Here is a 20722-nt window from a genome sequence, read left to right on the forward strand (position 1 = left end):
AGTTGTAAAGGGGTTGAGGCGTGCCAAGAGGCACGTTTTTCAAAACTATCCTGATGATGTTTTCCGAGTATACATCTGGAACAAACACCATCTCTGCAAGACACCATTGGAAGACCTGTCACCATATTTTCTTTACATCGATTATGAAGGGAGCGATAGTTTAAGTGATCAAATCGCTCATGCCAAAGTTTTCTGACTTCATCGTTATGAGCAACAAATACTGAGGGAAGCTTTAATGACCCAAAGTTGTTAAATTTATACAACCTTGTAGAATCATCAACAATGCCAGTAGCTAAAGTCTGTCTAGGATCTCTTAGGTCCTTAATTACAACATCGTAAGGTGAAAATTCAACGATTTTACCTTCACCTAAATGAGTTATCTGATATACAGATAGAAGGTTGCAGGATAAGGTTGGAACACATAATACATCATTAAATTGACCATTGTCTATATGAAAAGTTACAGTCCCTACAACACTAAGAGATCTATCATCACCAACATATATATTTTTTGTGTTACAATCATTTAAAGAAGAAAACATGGCTTTGTTTTTGGCCATATGATAAGAAGCTCCAGAATCAATGAACCACTCATGAGAATGAGAAGAAGAAGATACATTTAGTGCATAGCCAGACCGAGATGCTTGACAACCACATGCAGAAAGTGTTATTCCTGAAGATGAAGTTTAAGTTGAAGAGTGCTCCAAATGGATGTTATGCTTCTTCATTGCTACTTCCAAGGCTTCCATCTTCTTAAAGCATTTGGATTCTAAGTGGCTATCTCGATTACAAAAGTGGCAATGTCTACCAGTCTTCTTCCCTTTGTTTTTATTTGCCTTATCATTTTGTTGAAATGGTTTTTCATTTTGAAACTGAAATTGCTTAGGACCCTTGTTTGGTTTAGGACCATTCTTTTTAGGTTACAGCTTCTTAGGATTCTTTGAATTTGGTTGTTGCTGAGCGGCTAAGGCTTTCTTAGAAGTGTTTCCAAGATTAAGAAGACCAAGATGTAAGAGTTTTTCTTGTTCTCTTATTAAAGAATCACAAAAGACATCAAAGGAAGGGGACTTGTAGTCTTGTCCTTGAGAAATGAAGGCTTCTCTTGTAGAATGGAAGGTGGAAATAAACACAGAGTAGGCTGGTCCCAACTTAGTAAGAATGGAATAGATAAGGTTACCATCTTCTTTCTTAACCGTAACACCTTCTAAGAGAAGTCTAAGGGTCTTGAACTTGGACAAAAAATATTCATTGGAAGAAAAATTATTGGGGTCCAATGTAAGCAACTGATTTTCGAGTTGATGGGCTCTAAGTTCATTTTTAATTCCAAAAACTTTAGTGATTTGTTTCATTGCTTCATTAGGAGTATCAAGTTTTGCGATATGGAATCTAAGGTCTGGAGAAATAGACATCCCTATCAATCCACGTACTTGATCTTGCCTATTTTCCCATTTGGCTGCCTTATCTTCATCTTTTGGTTTGGTTTCTTGGCCTGAGGCTATTCTGTAAAGACCTTTACTTCTAAGTAAATCCACAATGTAGGACCACCATTGGAAGTAGTTGGTGTTGTCAAGAATAACTTGGCATGGACTTTCCATTTTAATAGAAACTGAAGCTATAGATGATGAAACTAAGTGTTCGAATGGAAAGATCTTGAAAAATTAGGCTGATTTAAAAACACAGCTTTGAAAACGGCTTCCAGATGAAGAAGTTACGGCTTTTTGAAGAAAAGTTGTTGAAGATGCCGACGAAGTGCGGGAATGTGCAAAAATGAATGATAATGTTATATTTAAAAAAAATCTGCCCCCTTTCCAAACTTAATTTAATTAGCTCAACAACAAAAAAACACTTGAACTCAAGACCTCTACTCTCATAAAGTAGCTTTGGACCAAGTGAGCTAGATTAAAAGGTTAGTAATTTTTGGAAAAGAGGAAGGGGTTTTTTTTAGTCACTGAAGCTTTGGGGTGCGTGCTTACTTCAAAAAGCTCTTTTTTTTCCTACAAAACCCAACACGGACATACAAAAAAAAACAAACCTTACGGCTTGAAGTTAGCTTTAGTCGGAAACTAAATATTTTCCTCAATTTTCTGATTTTCCAAAATCACACTAAGGCACGATGAAAAAGAGCATACGCATGAGAAAAATCCTTCCTTTATGTTTCTTATTTGCCCAGATCTCACAGAGTCGCGGGGAAAAAAGCATATGCAGAAATAAAAGGTCTAGATCCAGTAATAAAAAAACAAAGAGCTAAATAAACCGAAATAAACAGAGAGAAAATAACTAAATATTGCAAATAAACATTATATACTTCCAGATCTTAAAAATGACGTAGCTAGGGCTATGAGAAACCTTTTCGCTTCAAACAAAAGGGGTTCCTCACTAGAACAGATGCTCCTAACACAATAGAGCAATCCTCTCGGCCCGAAAGCAGTTAGTAACAGTAGATCTAGGAAACAACAATCAGATGCAGTTCTAACGGCTTCAGATTTGGATAACCAACGGATGTGGCACTCAAATAGCTTTGATACCATGTAGGAAGTTACAAGGTAAGTTCCTTCGACAGAACACCAAAGGATACTGCTCACAAACAGATCACAGATCATTACACCAGTATTATTGACGTGGTTAAAACCCTCAAAGAGGGAAATAGTCCACGGCCTGAGCCAATGCAGCCACGTCAGGAAATTTATTAATAAAGAATGAAAATTTACATAGGCTTCTCTCATGAACGGTTAACCTACAAACGATCATCCATGCTCTTTAAATAGAGATCATGGACCAATCGAGTGTTAAGCCATGGATAAAGTGTCGGTAATACTGAGGAGAGAATGAACTGCCAGATCACTTCATGTCTAGAACATATCGTGACTGTTAGATTGTAAGTTATAAAAGTACATAGTAAAGAAACACACTTTACCTAACTCTACACTAGACCAAGTTATACTTAACTATTTCCTATGTGTCAGAATATCCTAACATGTAATATTTAGAAATATTAATTTGATACAATTTTATTATAAATTTTGTTACTGTGACATGAAAAAACATCACCAAAACTAATATTGATATTAAAAGATTAATATTAATATTAAATATAATATTAATATTATTAAATCTCATTACTTTGAATTAATATAATATTAAATTTGTTATATATATATATATATATATATATATATATATATATATTAACTCTAGATACATATGGAGGGAAGAACAAAGACATAGAGTGATAGAGGTGGAGAGATAGAGGGAGTGACAAGGGAGAGACTGAGTTAAAATGTAGGAGAGGGGAGAGGAGGAATGAAGAGAGAGAGAGAGAGGGAGTGATAACGAAAATAAAGAGAGAGGGAGAGAGGAGAGCAGGAGCGAAGAGAGATAAAATGGGGAAAGAGGGAGAGAAGGGGAAGAGAGAGGGAGATGGAGGGAGAGATAGATAAATATGGATAAAGTGTGTGTATGTTTCGGGGGTGATATTGATAGATAAAGGAGAGGCATAGGGAGATAGAGATATAAATGGGAGGTGAAGAGAGGGACGAAGAGAGAGAGATAGAAAGAGGGCGGGATGGAAGAAGAGATAGATAGATATAGAGAGAATACGTGCGTTTGGGGGAGGGATGAGATAGAGAGATAAAGACGGAGAGATGGAGGGAGATATAGATATAGATGGAGGCGAGATAGAGGGAAGAAGATTTTTGCAGTAGATACATTGATTTCAGTGTAGATGATGATTTCTAATCCTATTTGATTACTTGCACTAGATGCATTGATTTGAGTATAGATGTAATTATATTTGATTGTTTGCACTAGATGCATTGATTTTAATGTAGATGTTGATTTTTAATCCTATTTGATTGTTTGCTCTAGATGCATTGGTTTTAGTGTAGGTGGTGATTTCTAATTCTATTTGATTACTTGAGCTAGATGCATTGATTTCACTGTAGATGTTAAATTTTAATTATATTTGATTGCTTGCACTAGTTGCAGTGATTTTAGTGTAGATGTTGATTTCTAATCTTATTTGATTGCTTGCATTGGATGCATAGATTTTAGTGTAGATGTTGTTTTCTAATCTTATTTGATTGCTTGCATTAGATGGATTAGATGTTGTTAATCTTGAGACTGTAAATTATTAAAAACATTTTTCAAGATTAGAATGGGGGGTGAGGGAAGAATATTTCTTGCACTAGATGCATTGATTTCAGTGTAGATGATGATTTCTAATCCTATTTGATTGCTTGCACTAGATACATTGATTTCAGTGTATATGTTGATTTCTTGCACTAGTTGCATTGATTTCAGTGTACATGTTGATTTCTAATCCTATTTGATTACTTGTGCTAGATGCATGGATTTCAGTGTAGATGTGGATTTCTAATCGTATTTGATTACTTGCATAGATTAATTGATTTCAATGTAGATTTTGATTTCTAATCTCAAATGATTGCTTGCATTATATGCATTGATTTCAGTGTAGATGTTCTTTTCAAATCCTATTTTATTTCTTGCATTAGATGTTGTTAATCTAGAGGCTATAGATTATTAAAAATATATATTTTTCAAGATATATTTAGTAATACCTAGATGGACGCTGTTAAGCATTAATTAGTTGTAAAAAGTTGTGATACCCGGAATTAAAATGGAATAGATGTGCAAAACCAATCCCCCTACAAAGTGCAAAATAATTCTTGACAAAATTGTCGCCCTTTTACATCACCAACTAATTACTAATAGACAATTACATATAGTCAAAATTACCAATAAATAATTGCATACAACAATGTATTTAAAATATTTATAAGGGGAAATATATATTTATAAACATTCAAAACAAATCCTAAAATTAAATGAAATAGATGTGCAATATCAATCCTCTTGCAAACTATCAACAAGATTGTCTCCCTTTTCCATCACCTACTTACAAATAATTACATACACATAAAAATATAACACAACAATTGTAATATTCACAAACATTACCATCCAAATCCAAACGAATAAACACACAAACTACTCAAAGCATCCAAACACATATGTACAAACCATTCAAGGAAAACAACACAGACTAAAATAAATAAGAGAATAAAATGATCATGCCAAGCAAAAAAAACATAATGTGAATTTTGAAGTTAATCTCAAACATATACATAATAATGATAATCTAAAAATGTGATATTGTTTCCCTCAACTGGAACCAGCTTAGATCCATCTAAGAGCAGATCTATCATGGGCAAAGAGGGATCAAATCCATCAAGGTGCAAACCTTTCTTCAAGTTCTACACTCCAAGAAGAAGGTTTGCACCTTGAGAGAGTTATCCTTGTCAGTGCATAATAGATCTAATGTTATATGGATCAAAGCTAATACCCTTTAAGTGGAGGAGCTCTTCTCTACGGAGAATGAACACAAGACATATCAATTGCTCATGGATACTAAACACAAAATACTGCAAAGTAAAATGGATCAATTTCAAGCTGAAATCATATCTGAATTAACAGCCTTGGACATGGGGGGTTGAAGTTGAGAGAAACTCCAGTAGTGGTGTCAAATTCATTGTGGAAGCAACAAAGACTAAGGACAAACCTGTGAAAAGGCTAGAAGCGCTCAAGAGGCCGGAAAAACGAAAAAAATGTGGAACCAAGTTACATAAAGAGGCTGATGAACCAAAATCTTTTTTTACAAATAATCTAATTATTTTTGAACGGTAGATATATGCTACTATTAAAAAAAAATATTCGCAAAACATTTATTTAGAATAGTTGGCCAAAATTATCGTAAAAATAAACTATATTTTAAACCTCAGAATGCAGTTCTATTTTGACTATGAAGAAATAGGTAAAGGTTCCGACCTAGAATCTGGAATTTCCCCCCTAATAAAAAGGGCATGTTTCTTAAAAAATATTCAATTTTTCATATTTACTATTTTCTAAAAATGATTTTATAACAATTACGACCTCTACAAATTGAATCAGTTTTATCATATTCACAACACCTTCGAAACAATAATAAAATCAGGACCCGTTCCTCGCCAAACGTGAATCCAATTAAGATACTTACGGATTTGGGATTTCTTCCTTACAGAATAATTACAATTTAATATTTTTATTATTAGATTTGGGATTTCTTCCTTATAGAATAATTATAATTCAATATTTTTATTATTTTTTACTGAGACTGAAAAAGACCAATTTTCTGGGAGGCTTTGGGCACACATCTTAGATAAAAATATAAAAATGTATTCATATTATTTTATGAATGGAGGAATTGTGCTTGCAGCGTTGTCTGACTTTTCTCAGTTGAATTGATGTGATAGTCTTTTCCAATTAATAATAAGATAATCAGAACAAGGAAACGTCATTAACATTATCCAGGTCCATCGTCAACAATAATATAATCACAAATAAGGAAAGCAAGGAATTATAGCTGATTGATAATGTGGGTAATTATATAATGGGGTTCTCCCAGAGGAAAAGCAAAAGCATAAAAATTATAAATAGCATCTGGGAAGAAATATCGTTCTAAATAAACAGATTACTCATGCATTTCATCTATTGATCAATCTGTCTGCAATTAATAATACAGCATCCAGTAAAGAATTCACCGGATTAGAACCACACTTCAACAATGTTAGAAACTAGAGTAGTTTCCTTTGGCGAGGGCAAAACTTAAAGATTACAGATAATTGGAGTTTCCTCTAACCAGAGACAAACGCTCCAAAGGGATTAGTCGAGTCCACCATTCCCTTATTCAATGAGGGTATGGATTATGCAGTGACAACAGTTTCAATAGTTGCACTTGCTAGTCTTGAACGCACAACATTTTTGGTGCTCTCTACATCTTTTTCTTCCCATATCTCAGGCAGGGCTTCTCTAATGTTGTGAATACTTTCAAGGGAAAAATATGATTCCTTTGTTCGGACTGAAGTTCACACCTGATGATGACAGTGAACACCAATATTAAATTAAGAGAAGATTGGACCAATTAAACGAGCTTACAAAAGCCTCATATCCCATTTAGAAAGATATAGTCTTACCAATACAGTTTGCAGGCCTACACGCTTTCCTGTGGCTATATTCCGGTGACTGTCATCAAATAAAATCTGCAGGGAAACACAATAGATTTAATAGCAACTCCTGCAATAGACGCTTTTGAAATGACCTGCATACGGTAAAGAAAAATGGATGTTGTATGGTATGCCACAAGCCAGAAATGGCTGAAGTATGTGATGTCTAATTGCAGGTTGCCAGATTGTTTTGAGACTAGATTATGATTCAGTACAACAGTCCCTTTGTAGCTCCTCTCTACTAAAAAGGGGCTATAATTTGGGAACAGAACTATAATTGAGCATTATGTGGGATGTGATCAAACTAACAAGCATGCCTTGTTTAAACATATCTGGCACACACCTTAAGCTTTATGTTTTGGGACGAAATTATTGCTGAACACAATATTCTCTTTCTAGATCCTCTTTGTTGAAGGATTGTGTACAGAGACAAGTGGGTAATTGCGAAGTATATGTGACATGATCAGAGTAACATGCATCTCTTTCTTGTCAAAATACCACTGTAGCACAACTTTTCAAAAGACAATAAGGCATTCACCCTGGGGCAAGTTTTTACATTAAAATGAGAATTAACTCTCCAGATTTTAGCCAAGATGGCCATTTTTAGAAAACGTATAGATACCCCTGGGCCCTCACACTGGGCCAAAGCACAGATGCTAGCTATCCTTATTTGTGTACCAAGGGAGATTTGGTATAAAATTTCTATTTTACCTAGATGAGTCAATCTTAATGTAGACCTATATTGATTGCTAATGGATTATATAATTCATTTTCATGAAAAAAGGGATAGCTGAAAGAAAATGGCCATCAAAATATTTAGTCCCATACCGTTCTTTGTGGATCAACATTTGCAAGGTGAAGAGCCTGCTTCATGGCCTCTTTTGAGGGCTTACAAATTATGGGTGCCTTCCGGGTTGTAGAGTTATCAGTGGGCATATCCAAGTCATTATTGCTTTCAGTAATTTCTGAAGGAGGGTTAAGTGTCTCAAAGCATATTATGCCTTCAAAGTAATCATCCAACCCTAGCTTGTTAAGGACCTTTAACATGAACTTTTTCATTGTTTGTAAATATCTGTTTTACACAACAAAGTTACAAAAGGTTGAGAAGTATGTTTATATATTTCCAAATAAACCTAGGACTTCATCATGTGCTATCATCATATAAAGAATTTGAAGGGATCCATATGATCTTACAATTTTCCTCTCAGGCATGCTTAATAACAAGTTCTTCAGCACAGGGTCTGGTTTAAGATTCTCATATGGAAATCCTCCATGAAAAAAGTTGTATAAGAAATATTTGATTCCAGTGAGTGAAGAAAGATAGTGTTTTTGGCCAAAAGCAATCAATGGTATTCCAAACAATGTAAACAATGCAAGTCAAATCAATGGCCTTTTCTTTGATTTTGTCGAAAGTTAAAACATTAGATAGCGGTAAATTCACCAACCAGAAGACATAAGATTTCTTAGGTACCTGTGGTAATCGTCATAGTCGAATTCATAGCCCATTGCCTGCGTAGATCAAAGAAAATTCTCAATAGTTAGCAATGAATTCATGAACATGAAAGGCCAGGAGGATCTCAATACAAATGCAATTCTTAGCCATAAGGTTGAACATAAGTCTATAATTTCCATATTTAAGAAATTGATGGGTAGTAATTGTTAAATTAAGACAATTTCAACTTTGAACACCATAAATTTGTATTCATACATCATCGTCAATGGGCCAAGAAGAGAGATCATTCGGGCTTAAACACCACAAACGAGAAACAGGGTTTCGGTATCATAAATTTTCAAAGGGTTTTTGGGCAAAGCGGTGACTAGTGGATGGATTTCCTTGGTTGAATCATAAAAGCCCATGGACTGATTATGGACAGTGTATCTCAGAGGTTCTGCAGTCATTTCAGGAAGCAGGGTCTGATTGAAAGCAGATCATAACTCCACTCTTAAGCTACCTTCCAAACTATTACAGTTAGCAGGGTTGCAGAATTTCTTCAGTAATCAGCTATAGAAGGCTCCCAATGCTAAAAATCAATCATTTTAACCTTAAAAGTTGAAATACAATGTTGAATCACATGAAACAATAGAGATTAAATGCTTACCCTAAGTCCAGCCATGGTTGTCCCATAAATCTGATACAGCTCTCTGCTTAAGTCTGCGACTTTGCTCTTTTCAACTCCCAGTTTTTGATTCACATAATCTGTTACACAACAACCAGGCCACACACACGATTCAAACCCCAAAAGTTCCCCCAATGCCAAAGCAGAAATATTATTTCGATTCACAACCCCAGTAGGGGTGGGATGATCCAACTCTCAGTGTGGGCAGCAGTGCATTGAATCTAGACAACACATTTGGCGTATTGAATATGAACACTAAGCGCATGTCCATCTGGGTCTGATCACCTTCAAGTTGCAAAGTTGGAGATGCATATAACGAGCTCATGTAAATTCCAAGGAATTAAATACTAGCACTCTAAATATGCAACTCCAAGCTTCCCAGGGTGCATTTCAGACCCTGGTTTAGACTAAAATCTAAAAGTTAATATTTTCAAAAAAAACACTAAAATTACATAAATTTTGAGGGGCAGCTTAGCTACAAGATTACCTCTGATGTTGTTGGTGCATGCTGCAGCGAGTCCTGAACTTAAGGGATATAATGTGTCATCCAGATCTAAAACAACAGATCGGAATCAGAAGCGAATACATACAGCTTTAGTTCGATACCCATTGAAAAGGGGGAAACATAAAAAACACAGAAAGAAGTACGATGCTAACCAAACAGAAGGCAGTCATATTGAGGCCTCTGGTCTGTCACGCGCCTATTCTCATCCAGCACCATTATGGATGACTCTGCAATACATATACCAAAAAATTATCATCCCGATTCACTGAAGGATATGCATATCAAAGGCATCAAAACAGTAAAATTATACGAAATGGTCTTCCAATTTTGAAACCTCAATAACCTGAGAACTACCAAAGAAGATTGCCTGTAAAGAATACCAGATATGTTGAACTTGGGAAGAAGCAGATACCTGGGTGAACGTAATAGGGAAGGGGCAATGTAGGTTGAAAGAAATGGGAAGAAGAAGCAGATACCTGGGTGAATGTAATACGGAAGGGGGCAATGTATGTTGAAAGAAATGGGGACTCTGAAAAAAAATACAGACAGAACGGGAAAAACAAGCTAACGAGATTGAAATGGAATGGGAGGGGGGATTGAACAAGGACATTGTGGGGGCTTAAATAGATCTCCTAACAGCTCAGATGAATTGCTCCGAACCATCCGTATTGTTTTCACATGTGTTGACACTTTCTTAGCGTGCAATTTCTTCAGACCCCCTCCAGATTAAACAAAATAAAGTTAAGAAAATGGCAAAAGTATACTAACATGTTTTGGGTTTTTTTTGGGATTTTGTTTGAACTTGGATATAAAATTTCAGTTATATAATTTATATAATGAGAATAGCCACAGATCACTCAAGATGCTAATCAATTTATATTTAAAAAAATAGATTTTAACTCTAAAAAATCCCAATTTTATCTCGGTCAAATTTAATTTGAAAAAAAAAAAAAAAAACAGTTACCAAATGAATATAAATAGTTGACCTATTACCTGGTGTGTTTGTGTTTTGGTTGAAAACGTTTCATTGCGTGTAGGATGTCCCGATCTGGTTGTGTTTTGGTTAAAAACGTTTTCCAGTTATTTTAAAAAACAAGACCGACTGCCAAGAAATTCAGACGTTGAAAAGGAATATGCGAGCCAGAGGAATATTTTGAATGATTCCCAAGCAGCGAGAACTTTCCAGAGAGTTTGCTAACCATTTCCTTTGACCTTCCCGATATGAATCAGAACCGTGGTCAAAGTAAGGATGTTGTGTATTTGTTTTGAATTCAAATAACAATGGACATAATCTTTAATTTGAAAAAAAATGGGAAGGGCTACTTCCTTTTAGAAGCATTATGCGTCTTTTTTTTACATATATATTACATATGCGTGTTAGAAACATTGACAGCCGTCACATTGAAACTTTAATCGCCTTCATCTCCATGAATCAACATAGGTTGCAGCAGCAGTTCCGCAGAAATCGAAACCGGCCGGGAGTCGTGCAAACCAACCCACCCGACCGCCACATCTTGCACTTGCGTTAATATAATCATGGATTTTCATATGAAATTTGTGATGTATAGGCGAGTTAACTTAAAAGTTGATTAACCATGCAATAATCAAATGATTGTAATGTTAAGATAATTTGGATGTTGTAGATATAGAATATAGTGTGTATTATAAGTTTGATTTATGACTTCAAATATTATTATAAATTGTGATAGTTATAGTTTTGACATCACATATGACACACAATTTGTTTAGAGTAGTTGTTTGAGAAAAATAGCTCTATATTATAATTTAATATAGAATCTTGATTTTAGTTTTATGAGGAAGACTAGAGGTATCGTCTTATCAAAATAGTTGGTATTTTTACTTATGGGTTCTATTTGGAGTTAGGTCAATAAAATTAACGCTCTGTAGAGGAAATGATAGGATGTGGAGGATTGAAGTAGGAAGAAGAATAGTTTGATATTACTTGATAATACACCAGGTTTGGAGATTACATGTTCCATTCTTGTTTTCTCATTTGATTCCTCCCATGTTTAAAACACTCATTTTGATTCCCTTCTTACATTTAAGTGTGATGATCATTTATTGATGAATTTTTGTAATTTTGTTAGTTAAAATTATAGAATGATGCATTTACTTGATTTATTATCTCACATGTCTAGTTGTGATCATATAGGAACTATGCCCCATAGACAATGATTGTTTATCATTAATGCGTGCATAGCTATGTTTTTAGCTACCCATACATACCATACTCATGTGCACTTGTATAATAATTGATATATTAATTATTAAACTAGGTTATTAATTATTCAATTGTTGGCCAGTGGTATCAAATACTTTCATTGATGTGATAGATGGTTGGAATGATGAATTTAATGGGTTTGGTGAGTTGTCATACATTTTGGGGAAAATTGTCAAGATGCATTTATAAGTTAGCATGTAAAAAAAGACTTTGCATTCTATTTATTGTTATTTTATGAAAGTCATTTAATATTTTATTCTTTTAAAAACTTTCTCAAAAAAAATCTAGAAGGGGAGGGGGGGGGAGGCGGGGGGGAGGGGGTTGATAGCTATTAATTAGAGTAGTTAAGGCATTTTGGAGGAAGGCGGGTATAGAAACTTCATAAATAGAGAAGAGGAAGTAGTGAAAAGGGAGGATAGGAGGTTTAGAGCTTAGAAGTTGTTGAGAGCTTCAATAATTCTTGGAAGAGATATTTTTTTGAGTCTTCTTGGAGCATATGTACATTGTTGTTCTTCGAGTTGCTAGGAAACATTTGGAGGCTCCTTGAAGCTAGGAAGCCACCTACACTCCTAGTTGGTTGGGAAGATATTTTTGTTCCACTCTAGGCAAGTGGTGAAAGAACACTTGTAGGCATCTTTCCACTATTAGGTGGACAACTTTAAAACTTATTAATTTACACAAATCAAGAAAGAGGTATTTTCCTTGACATTGTGTTATGTTTAAATATTGAAATCTTAATGGACAACATTGCACTAATCAACTTCAACAAACCAAAGAGGAGATATTTTCCTTCACGACGTGTTATGTTTAAATGTTGAAATCTTAAAGTTAACTTCCTACTTAACACTTTTTGTTATTTAGATTCTAATTCGAAAATTTCATGTTGTTATTTAGATCTAGATTCAACAAATTAGATAAATCTAAAAGAGAAATGACTATGTTTTGACTCATTCCATTTCTAAATAATAATGATGATAAACTAAAACTCTGCAAACCTTTCCTCAAGTTTTGCACTAAAAAAAGAGATTTGCACTTGAGTGATTTGATCTCTCTAGGAACTTGATAGATCCAAAGTTAAGATGAATCTAAGTTGGTGAATAACATAACATTGTTAATTTAATATATGACCAACCTAGATCCATCTAACTCAAGATCTATCATGCGTCGAGAGGAATCGAATCCCTTGAGATGTAAACCTTTCCTCAACTTATTAATCCAAAGGTATTAAATCTAATAATATTAGATTTAATAATAGTAGTAGTAGTAGTAGTAGCTTTAATGTTGTTTTTTTATATGAAGCGATAACACAATTTATAATAAAACTACATCAAATTAATATTCTCAAATATTAAAACTTTGATTTGAAAATGTTTATGTCTTTAAATATTCTAATATATCCATAGGATATGGTTTTTTCCTTTTAAGGATTCATTTTACAAATATTTAATTAAAATAAATATTAAACCATCCTAGATCCATCTTAATTATGGATCTATCAAGCACCGATAGGGATAAATCTCTCGAGGTGCAAACCTTTCCTCAAGTATTGCACTTAAAAAATAGGTTTGCACCTCAAGAGATTGGATCCCTCTCGGCACTTGATAAATCCAAAGTTAAGATGGATCTAGGTTGGTTCTAATTATTCTAGTTATTTCATCAATTCAATGAAACATCTAATAAACCACGATGAATTCCTTGCACATCTTTCAATTTGTTTCAACTTTTCCATAGGGATATGAATATCAATTAACTAATCACGAATACACAGGTACTCATAACTATACAAGAAGTTTTGTTATCCATCTATCACACATTGTTAATCCTTTGAGAAAAAATTGAGCTAGTATATTCAAAATCCATTATTGTCAACTAAGAAAGCATAATGCATAGTTTCTCATATCAATCATGAACTAAATATTGAACAACATGGTCAAGACATTCATTAAAAATCATAGACACACAAGATCTCATACTAGTCATAAGCATAACATTGAACATCATGGTTCATGATTCAAATATGCAATTGTAATATACTTATCTATATATTGAACTAGCTGGCAAGTGGAGGAGGGGCTTCCACTCTCCACCCAACCATAGGCCAGCTACACAATAGTTTTCTTGCAGTCGACCACCATTGCACTGGATCCATTATTTGAGGAAATATTCATTCAAGGAATTCACACCAAATGCTTGGTTTAACACTCAGAATATGGAGCCCACTATTCAGGTGATTTATCAACTTCCTTCTAATAGTGAGCATTGAGGTGGTTTATCAGTTGTACCTACAATAAGCACCAGGGTATTTTATCAGTTGTTCCTAGCAGTAAACACCATAGTGTCCCACTCTTTCCTTCAAGTTCATTTACAAGGATTCACCCAAGGTTTAGATGGGGTATTTCTTAGTCTCAAGAGTTGAAATCCATTGTCCAAGTTGTTTATCAACTGTCTTTTCATAGAAAGCACCATAGGGATCTAATGTCCACTTTCTAAGTGGTTTATTGGCTACTTAGAAAGCACCATAATGACTTATAATTTCCTATCAATGTGGTTTATCAACTATACAAAAACAACCATAGTGATTTAGTCATCCATTGAGCCTCTAGCACTAACCACACAAGCTTAAACAAAATAATCTAGTGGGATCACACACAGTTAACTAGGTATTCACCCAAAATTCTCAGGGGTATAACTCATACTTAGGGCTCTACATACTAGCTGAGACACAACTTTGTCTTCTATGATCATCAGTGAAATCCCTCAAAAACTGACAAACCAAATAACTAACAAACCTGTGAACCAACCAACGAGAGCCAACTTAGAGCCAATATACCATTCCTCCTGAGAGAGCCCACTCCCTCTTCAGTTGTGCATTTATATGTTTTGTGCTAGTGTCCCTTTGTGTGTTTGAGAGGTCGTTGGTCTATCTCCTCGATAAGGGGAAAGGGCACTGTGTTTTCCTCCATTGCCTTTAATCACATCTTATAAATTAACTATCAATAAGTAGCTCAACCAGGTATGCAATCAATGGCTCACTAACTTTAGTGTTTAAGCTCAAGGCTGATTTCATGGCTTTCTAAGCAAGCAAACTCCATCAAATATTGGGATCTAAAAGGTCATCCTCTCCTTCAATCGACAATTAAAATTAAATATTTAAAACACATTATATCATCTAGTCATGGCTCATGTGCCCACTCTAATATTACAATCACATTAGAAAAATGGGGGTAAATGTGATGGTTTTCACATTAAAAACATAGTTACCGATCAAACGAGAAAGTGAACTAGTACTCATTTTTTTGAGGTAGCAAAAAGTCACCCGATTTTGAAAAGTGGTGATGCTAGAATACACTTTTTTTTAGCGTATTTTTGGCACTCTAAATTTTCTTATGTATCAAGTATGAACATTTTTTTTCGATGTTAGTGATTTTCACGCTGATTTTGAAGAGTGTTGATGCAGCTTCAATACATTTTTTTTAGAGGGCTTATTTTTGACACATTAAATTTTTTTATGTATCAAGTGTGAACTTTTTTTTTTTTCAATAGTGATTTTCATCTTGATTTTGAAAAGTGCTGATGACCCTTTTTGTTTAGAGGGCTTAGTTTTTACACTTTAAATTTTCTAATGAATCAAGTGTGGATAATTTTTTTTTAAATGTTAGTGATTTTCATGTTAGTAATAAAACATTGAAAAATAAATAAAAGCATGACAAAAATAAAATCAAATACAAAAAAATATATAAAAAAACAAAAAAACAAACAAACAAACAAAAAACAAAAAACCTCAAAATAAATAAATAAATAAAGCATGACAAAAAAAATAATAATAAAAACATGCTAGTAATAAAACATAAAAATATAAAAAAAAAAACATAACAAAAAAAAATGACAAAAAAAAATAAAAATAAAAATAAAATAGAAAAATAAAAAAAAATAAAAAACATGAAAAAAAAAATCAAATACAAAAAAAGATATAAAAAAAGGGAAAACAAAAAACAAAATACCTATAAAATTGTAAAAAAAAAACCAAAATTAACTCGTAAAAATAAAAAAATGAAAAAAAATTAATGAAAAAAACAATACATAAATAAAAAAATATAAAAATTAAATTAATTGTTTAATATATATATATATATATATATATATAATTTAAAGGAAAATAAATTGATCCACCAAAAAAAATCTAATTTTTATTTTTAAGTAAAAAAAATAATAAAAAAAAAACCTCCTTACAAAAGAAAAACTTAAAATAATTAAAAAAAAAAAAAAAAAAATTAAAAAAAATAATTTAAATAAACAAAATTACAAATTACAAATAAAATAAAATAAAAATTTAAGAATTATTTTTTAAAAATTAAAATTATAAAAATAAAGAAATAACATGAAAAAAAAAATTATAAAAACGAAAAAAACAAAAAAAAAAATCAAATCAATTAAAAAATAAAAAACAATTTGAAAAAAAAAAAAAAACAGTTAAAATAAACGATTAAAAGGAGAAAGAAATGGCCATTGCCGAGGTTTTCTCATGCGCAGGAAATGAAACCACAGTCACTGCGGACGTTGGCGGTGGCGCTGCAGGGCTGGCCACAGCCATCACCCTCCACTGGACCGGCCTCAGGAGCGTGCGCTTTGATGGTCACCGATCTGACGGCACGGGATTGACTATGCGACCTAACGCCTGGAAAACATCTGAAGCCCCTGACACAGCAGATAATCCACGCCCAAACCATCATCTGCTTGATGGGCCAAATGTATCAGAGGCGGATCTGGAAGAGAAGCTCGCCAAGCGGCATGAGATCAGAAATCTGCACACAAAAACGGCTTTCGGGTTTAGAATCCACCTCGGAGGCGGACAATGGTTAAGGGTTGGCTTTATCGCTCACGCTAACATTGTCCCTCTCCTCGCGACTGTTGCATGCAAGGACGGGGGTCGGAGGGATGCAGATCCGACCTATCACAAAACCGTCTGGCCTAATCTCAGTAGATCTAGGACGGATCTACCCGATCTAAGCCTTAATCTTTGCAGATCTAGGTCGGATCTAACTGCCCAAGAACCCAGGCGGCAGATCGGAGGATATTCGCATCGGTTCAACAGAGGATTCGCAGACCGTGTCGTGCAAATGGGAGGTCGCCCCAACAGGAGCCCTGATATGGGAAGCTGCTCATCAGATCGGGCCAAATATTGCAGATACGGGGTGGACCTATCTGATCTGTCCAGATCCAGGCAGAAGATAGGTGGAAATCCGTCAGATCCAGAAATCAAATCCGTTAAATTGGATTTGGCCAAGGTAGACTCAGCGGATTCGAAGCAAATCTTTATCAGATCAACAGAAGGCAGACACGTTTGTATGCAGATCTGGGAACGGATGAGTGTATTGGAGGTTAAAAAAGAGATCCAGGACAAATTGGGAATTCCAGTTGCATTACAAAATCTATTATTTTCAGGGCTTTGCTTACAGGACCAACACACACTCCAGCACTATAGGGTTGCAAAGGACTCAACCATCATCCTCAATCTGCGGCTGCGAGGTGGATCCAAGGGAGTTTCCTCAAAACCTACAGGTACCTATCGCGATGCAGCCAAAGGGAAAGAACCTCTAAAGGGGAAAGAACCTACAGCCGCCAATGAACCTCCAGGGCAGTATATCGTGGATCAATCGCCAGAGAGTCCCTCTATCTCCCTGGATCTACCAGAGGTAAATTACATATTCTCAGATCTACAAAAAAATGTTGTTATTTGTAGATTCAACGGCTTTTGGCCTAGAACTGATGCACTATACCAATGGATCCACACGGTCTGGACAAAAAACTGCCAAATACATCTATGCTCTAAGGGCTTCTTCATAGTAACTTTCCTCGTAGAAGAAGAAAAGGAAAAAATCCTCAATCAGGGGCCATGGTTCTGGGGTAGTGCTGGACTTTTTGTTACCCCATGGTTCCCGGAGTTTGATGCCAACACTATGGTGGTATCAAGGATGCCAGTATGGGTCAGGCTGCATAATCTCCCGATACATTTTTGGCACTCCAAGGCCTTAATAGTTATTGGGAATACTCTTGGGAAATTGTTAAAGATTGATACAGAGAGACATATAAAGGGAATCTTCACTTTTGCTAGAATATGTGTTGAGGTAGATCTCAGCCAAGGATTACCCGAAAGCATCATTCTGAACTTCAACAACTCACAGTGGAAACAATCCTTGGACTATGAGAATACAGCATTCAGATGCAGGGGATGTCAACAAACAGGCCACCTGTACAATGCATGCAAAAGCCCCAACAAGAGCAAGCCACAACAAAGGAAGTCCAAAGGATGGCAGAATATAGATGAGGTCATAAAGAAGAGAGTTCCGGAAAAGAAAGCCCCTCCGATATCAGAAGACGAAGAATCAGAAGTAGAAGAGGATGATATCATCATAGAGGAAGCTGAAACAGGGAATCAGAAGGAAAACATATCAGACAACAAGGCCCCACAGTTTCATCCAAATCAGGCAGAGAAGACAAACGATGACCAGAACATGGGAGGGATAAAGCGGCACCACCAATCAGACACATCTGACTCAGACAAGGAAACAGGCCTGCAGAAAGCTGAAACACAGTTAGTCATAGCCTCGATCGAGCCCACCCAAGGAGAGTGGCGCAAGGTCGAAAAGAAAAAAGGAAGAAAAACTTGAAGCATGAGCACTACTCACATAAGTATATTCAGTTTTTCTTGCTTTCATTTCTTTCCCTCCCTCTTCCTCTATTTTCTTCTTATCATTTTTTGCACGTTAGTCATGTAACGTTGCGTCGGGTGCTATGGCACTGGAGCCCATTGGGCAGCTTATGGAATGCATTATGCATCTGCAATTGTAACTTTTCATTTTTTAAATAAAAGGTTACAGATTTTTCCACTGGAAAAAAAAAAAAAAAAAAAACGATTAAAAAAAACAATTTACCAAAAAAAAAAAATAATAATAATTAAAAAAATAAAAACAATTTAAAAAACACAATTCACTCCCCCCCACCCTCAGCTCGACCCCTCTCTCTCCTCCCCCTCCAACCCCCACCATTGTCCCTTCCCTCACCCACCCGACCTCCACTCCATCCCCCTCACCCTCAACTCCTACCCCACTCCCCTCTCCCTTCCCTCACTCCCTTCCCGTCCCTCCCCACCATCAACCCTCCTCCTCTCTCCCCTCTCTACCCCTCTCCCCTCTCCCTACCCCCCTGGACTCTCCCCTCCATCATCCATCCGACCCCCACCCAATGCATCTCCCCCTCCTGCCCCCACACTCACCCACTCGACATCCACCCCATCCCCCTTTCCTTCTTGCTCCGTCACTCCCTCACCTAACCGACCACCACCCGACCCTGCTCCCTCTCCTGCTCCCGCACTCCCTCACCCAGCTCCCCTCCACCTCCCTACCCTCCCCCAGTCGACCCTCACGCCACCCACCTCCCCTCCTCGAATCCCCCTCTTTCCCCCTTACCCCCCTCGCCTCCCCACCCAGGCCCCTAGCCAGCGGCCTCTTGGCTGCTAGCTAGGGGCCTGGGAGGGGAGGGGAGGAGGGTAATGGGGGGGGAGAGGGGGAGGAGAGTGGGGTGAGGGTCAGCTGGGGGAGGGGAGGGAGGTCGAGAGGAGTTTGGTGAGGGAGTGCAGGGGTGTGAGGGGGAGTGAGTTGGGGTGAGGGTTGGGTGGTTGAGGGAGTACAGGGATGGGAGGGGCAGGAGGATGGGGTGGAGGTCAAGTGGGTCAATTAAAATATGTTTTTTTAATTGAATTTTAAATATTTTTTTGCTTGTTTTTTAATATGTGTTTTTTTTAAAAGAAATCTAATTGATTTTTTTTTATTTTTTATTTTTTATTGTTTATTGTTTATTTTTATTTTTTTAAATTTTAAATTTAAATTTAAGTGTTTTTTTGGTTTGTTTTGAATATATATATATATATATATATATATATATATATATATATATATATATATATAACTCCTCTCCCTCTCCCTTATGGTCGAGTCTGCTTGTGCAACCTCTCGCAATTGGACATTGTTTATTTTATTTTATTTTATTTTTATATATTTTTTAAAATTTTTAAATTTAAATTTAAGTGTTTTTTTGTTTTTTGTGAATATATATATATATATATATATATAATTTAAATATTTTTATTTTTAATTTTTAATTTTAATTGTTTTGAATTTTTTTGCCTTTTTTTTTTTGATTATTTAACATTTTTTAAATGATGTTTTAATTTTGTTTAAATATGTTTTTTAATTGAATTTTAAATATGTTTTTTAATTGTTTTTAATAGGTGTTTTTCTAAGTTTGAGGTTATACGTTATAAAACGCTTCTGGATTTGCTCAATCTTTCTCTAGGATTCTCTAGAGATGCTACAACCCCAAACCCCACATCCATATAAGATAATCGGAGTGACTAAAGTTTCAAAGAGGAACTTCTTTCTATCCCACATTATGAGGTTTTCCGTTTTACAATTATATTCAAGACCAAAATAAGCTTTCCATCCCCCATTAATCATTTTCTCAATGCTATAGTTCTAGTTGAGCTTGTGATGAATATCAATTCCTAGGTACTTGTAGGAAGACACTTCCTCCAAGTTACTATTGTCATACATAAAATTAGCGTAAGTGTCCTTCTTGGATTTGATAATCATAACTTTTGTTTTGTTAGTGTTAACAATCATACCCATGGAAGAGCAGAAATCCTTAAGAAGTATAAGTTGCTTATCAAGATCAGATGTGCACCTTGCGAGAAGAACAATATTGTCAGCATAGAGAAGAAGGATGATGACTATCCCAGCTAAGA

General features: G+C 35.4%; 1 pseudogene across 1 annotated transcript; it reads right to left on the reverse strand.

Moving 5' to 3' along the window:
• Positions 1–6511: 6511 nt before the first annotated feature.
• On the reverse strand, positions 6512–10455 carry LOC149150929 (uncharacterized protein C24B11.05-like; annotated as a pseudogene). Its single transcript, XR_016262761.1, has 9 exons — positions 10093–10455; positions 9833–9907; positions 9663–9728; positions 9158–9255; positions 8530–8567; positions 8253–8340; positions 7887–8130; positions 7029–7094; positions 6512–6926 (listed from the first exon to the last, which is right to left on the reverse strand). The product of XR_016262761.1 is annotated as an uncharacterized protein C24B11.05-like (transcript).
• Positions 10456–20722: the final 10267 nt, after the last annotated feature.

Source organism: Pinus tabuliformis, chromosome 9 (assembly GCF_031772625.1).
Source record: "Pinus tabuliformis cultivar Carrire ecotype Pingquan chromosome 9, CPIR1, whole genome shotgun sequence".
NCBI lineage: Eukaryota > Viridiplantae > Streptophyta > Pinopsida > Pinales > Pinaceae > Pinus > Pinus tabuliformis.